Below are 5,324 nucleotides of genomic sequence, written 5' to 3' on the forward strand. Positions count from 1 at the left end.
CTTCTTAGCAATTGGAAAGCGCTTGAGGTGTCAGTGATAGATATTGTAATATTACAGTTACGCTGCCCGCAGGGCATCCAGCGAGGTTACCTAAAACGACAAAAACTTGATCCCGTAGAGCGAATTGATCGCTTTCCAGTAAAGACTCGCTCATCTGGTATAGTAAGATATTAATAGTATTAGTCATAGATTATCAGGAACCAATTGTCGTATCTTCGCTTTATATTTATTTTATAAACCACGTTAGCGTTTTTGAAAGGTAATTTGAGTTCATGTAGTATGTATGTAGCATGTATTATTTTTTGTGCAATTTGGAAAAAGAAAAATGGATATAAAACGCAAGAAAGTAAAAAAATTATTCAATAATTGAGCGATTGATTCAGATACTGTTTATCGTTGGTAGGCTAAGAAACATTTCTTTCTAGAAGAATTTGAGAACGCGGTAGTGCTGAGTTGTTAGGAATGTATATAATGTCACCATGCTGGTGCTGTAAATAACAAATTTAAGACTCTCTCAACCCAAGCTTATTACTTGAACTAGCGTTTAACAAATTAAGTACCGGTAGGCTCAGTTGAACCGTGAGGCTCCACAACATTATAACGAATATCGCCTGAATAGTAAACCAGTTTATAGCATAGAGACAGAAGGTTGTTGTTGTCGTTGTTATGTAAAATCGCTCTTTTTCTCGACTGCCGACAGATTTGAAATTCGCTTTACTGCAAGATGTTTGATGCCTTCTAAAATGCCATTACTTTTATTTTTGAATTAACATTGAGTCCCTATTTAACTATTTTTCACCCAAAATGTTGCTATTTTATTTCAATTCATTAGAACACTTATTTTACGGGATGGACACTTTTGATTTTTGTATCCGTGTATCTGAGCTTTGCTTGTTTTTGATAAGTCAGTGAAAGCTGAGTTGACAGTAATTGAATTATATTTATAATGAGGCGTCACTTACAAATCACGAGGTAAATCTGTGTGAAAATAAATCGATTCGTTTTACTGAATAATAAGAAGTCGCGGCTAAATTTAATTTTGTGGTGCCACTAGTTTCCCTTGTTGGATTGCTTGCTGTTACACATATAAGTAGGGTTAAATATTTTATCGTAGAATGCGCATTGGTTAACAACTTGTAAGTCTAGAAAAATAAAATTAAAGTTTTCAAATATGGAGATTGGTGAATACTCATATTATTTATAAATATAGTGATATTATACTCAATGGTTTACACCCTCAAATTTTCACTCATCAATTCTAAGGCTCTATGAATGCAATGTTTTAATATACTCAAATTAAGGTCATGCGCCCTCACTGAAAAGTAAAGGAAATTCATTTCTTCAAATGTACGGACGACCACTGTAAGTACGGTACTCTCGTAGTGTGTGTACGAGGTTAGGGTTCGGCCATAATTTTATTCCGATTTTCCTTATTTTAGTTCTATTACGAGTTCGGGGACTGTCTGTGTTAGCCAAGTGAATATACCCCCTGCCCATAGTAATCAGTTCCTTTACACAACTTGATGTAAAGTAGGCGAACAAAATTAGTTACCTCGATATTGGTACACACACTTCTGGTGCGCCGAAAGTACTACTAAAATCATATAGATTTATTGTGGTATATTACGCGAGAAAAGATGACGATTGACGTATGACTTGGAGCAGTTCAAATTAATAAAATCGGAAATCAGCTATAAAATAGTGATTGAACGTAGGATGAAATGTTTTGAAAGTCGGAAAAAGACGTTTCGAAATAAAAAGCTTCGCGCTTGAATTCGTATAAAAGTAAAAACTTGTTAATTCATATCGCTATTTTAGCCGTATATATATATCGCACTAGATCACACACAGTACACAGTTTTGATCTTAGTTTTACAGATAATATGCTGAACTAAATATAACTCTGTACACGCCAAACTAAAGTCAACAAGTAATCAAAATGTCACCTGCACTCTAAAAAATGAAATTCTGTACAATTGTAACATCACAATGCTTTTACATCTAAATGTAATCACACCTTTGACTCTATTATACATTGAACCTGTCACTAATTCGTCTTTTTAATGTTAGTGGCATTTTCGTATATCTTGCTTTTTTCTAATGAAATTGTATATTTATCACCTCAAAAAGGCTATAATTGATTGGAGAGAACCAAAAAAATTCGTTCTTTCCAATAGACAGACACTCGGGGATAACTGACGAAAGTGCTCTACCCCATCTTCTCTCTCTATATATATATATATAATGGATGCTTATTCTATGACATTTTTGACAGTTTTATCATTTTTCCATTATTGTTGTCTCTGAGAAAATACAATTATTAAATCTCTCTCTCTTTTTTTTGACTACTGCAACCAACCAAAATTGTTTTATTATATCTATCAAGATTCCCAATTTTTTATATCAAACATGAATTCATTCTCCTGCGTGCTCTGCAAAAGCATTTAATTACCCTTGTATTCGGGCAAGTCTTTTATTTCCCAATTTCACGTCCACGAAAAGCTCTGAACATTAATATCATCATACACGCGCAACATTAGCCCCGTTTAAACGAAATTAAATTATTCCCGAATAGGGGAAGCAGGTCACGGGTATACATGCCTAAATTTTTCATTAAATTGAACTTTTTTCTTGACACAAAAACGAACCTGGCCGCTTTCTTAATTTATACTTTTGCGAAGTGACGTAAAATAAATTCTCGATCTAATTTGTATCGGATTTCAAAAAGTCCGAGGAAAATCAATGCGAGTAAAACTTAAGGTAGCTGCATTATATTTCGTTGAAAATTTGCAGAAAAGTAACATAAATTTGGAAGTAAATTGATAATGTGTTTTATGTAATTTCTCTAACAATTTTTCAAAAATTTTTATATTCAATTATTCTGAAATGCAACTAATTTTATTGATACGTTCTACTGGTTTATTTTCGAACAATAATTGTTTAAGTCGACTGAAAACGATTAATAATAAACTAAAAATTGAAACAAAATAAGGTTTTCCACAAAAACATTTTGTTGTTTATAGGTTAGGCGCTACTTCTTGTTATCAAAAAATATGAACCATTATTTCATAAAAGATCGATCGTAAATTCAAATTTTGAATCGTAAATTCAAAATGATAAAATGTCGGAAAATATTAATTAATTTTGTTTAAAATTGAATATATGTTATTCCAATGCATTATACTTTAAAGTTACTTCGTAAATTGTAAAATTACGTCTAATCTGAAACAGGATACACCTATTTTGTTGACTTAATTAAGGAACAACGGCTTATGTATTCGTGAACGGAAATTTTATGTTCTGATTCTTGCAACTAAATTCTGTACAAAATTTTAACTACGACTTTTATTTGGTAAATTAGAGAATCATATTCGAAAAGGGAAATTTCGTAAATCTTCTTTTTCTAAGTTTAAATCATAATAGTAATAAAGTCACTGTAAAAGGAGAAATAATTTCAAAAAATTAATAATAAAAAAGTTGTTGATTTGAAATTTCAGGGGGTGCAAGGAAATCATTGGTACCAATGGTGTAAGTTGGTTCCAGAAACTTAATTCCTGTTTTTTTTATTTACTTTTCACCACAAGTGTGATGTACAAGAGTACTATTGTACCGTTATCTAATCATTGTTACCTTGCTCATCCTCCCAAGTCAAGACTCTCGCTATTCATACTAAGTAATGTTCCAGACAGACGTACATATTTTCGAGTTCCGACTTCATTTAACGGTCGATATGTATTTAATAATGTGCTTACTTAATTAGATTTAAGCAATTAGTACACCAACCGTTTCAATATAAACAAAATTTATGATATTTTTGGCCTTAAATATATAAACTGATAACTGGCTGCTGTCTGCCTTTTTATAAGATAACACAAATACCTCGCAACACAACTCGATTCAATCGGAACAATTTGCTTAACAGCGGTCTTCGTTGAAAAAAAAGTTCAAAGAAAGGCTTTTACTAAAATTAAAACTATCAATACCGAAATGAACGCAAAAACTGTAAAAACCGCAAATAAAATCTGGCGGACCATTAGCTGCACCGTCAGCCATTCTCCTAAATGAGCAATTTTTCACGTCAAATCTAATAAATTTATGTACAAATGAACGTAAAATAATCAAACAGGACAATAAAATTTTGTTCTTTTTAGAACTACCATAGAGATGAATTTCAAAAACAATTTTAATAGTTAATTACTTATTATTCATAGTGAATTTATCAGTTAATTTTATCAGTGATCTGATTAAAACTCTTTTACTTAATGTTACGGAAAATCCATCGATCGTAATCGAGTCATTTTCTACGCCACTTACTACTAAATAACAAGACATGAAATTTTAATTTCATTGAAAATGAAAAAGCACTCTGTTAATTTCAACAAACGAGGGAAATTTTATTGTGAAATTTTTTGGTTAAAATTTTAGCAATATCCGGAGAATTCTGGTTACACGCTGTGTGCTAGTATTCAGGTTAAATCGTTTTTGACGATACATTTTGAAAAAATTATGTAAAAAAAATGTGAATCCTGTGTCTCGCGAAGAAGTCAAATATTTAAAATAGGTTTTTATGAAATAACACGAAAAGTAGGTAATATTATCATATATTTTAATCAGCCTGACAATATAGTATTTATAACCAAACGACTTATATTGAATATATTAGCAACTTTGAAAAGTAATTAATCAAATAAGTAAATGTCTAAGGTGCACGAATATAATTTTGAAACAATAATAATTCCCGGTTCAAGTTTCGTTCTTATTATAAAAGATACTCTACGTATCTAAGGCATACTATACGTAATTATGACGTATTTGAAATTCCTTTTTTTACCCCCAAGTGATGACGTTACTGCTGGTATGTACTACTTCAATAAAAGCAAAGTGGAGATGTATCGGTGGTAATTACCACACTTTACAACTAACCGCTACCTTAGCTTTAATATTTTGTTCCATATCACTCCATTTTTTTAAGTTCCAACCTGTTTATTTTCTATGAAAATAAAAATATCCGATATTCTAATTTGTATTGTTGTGCGATACATTGAGGCATGTTGATGGTGTCGTTTAGCAAATTTTGATAATACATTTATAGGTATTTAAAATAAAGAGTGAAAATTTATTATATTGATGATAACAGTTTGAAATTTTGGTATTTTATTTACTTTAAATCATATGGCAATCTGACATCGACAAAAGCAAAGCTTGAAATTATCGATCCGAATACCTTAAATAGATGGGTAAACTTTTAGTTGGCCTGAATTGTGGTTTTGATTATTTTATTTAATATTCACACATATTGTCTTATATCCACCATTTGTAGCAAA

This window comes from Styela clava, chromosome 6 (genome assembly GCF_964204865.1).
Source record: "Styela clava chromosome 6, kaStyClav1.hap1.2, whole genome shotgun sequence".
Taxonomy (NCBI): Eukaryota; Metazoa; Chordata; class Ascidiacea; order Stolidobranchia; family Styelidae; genus Styela; species Styela clava.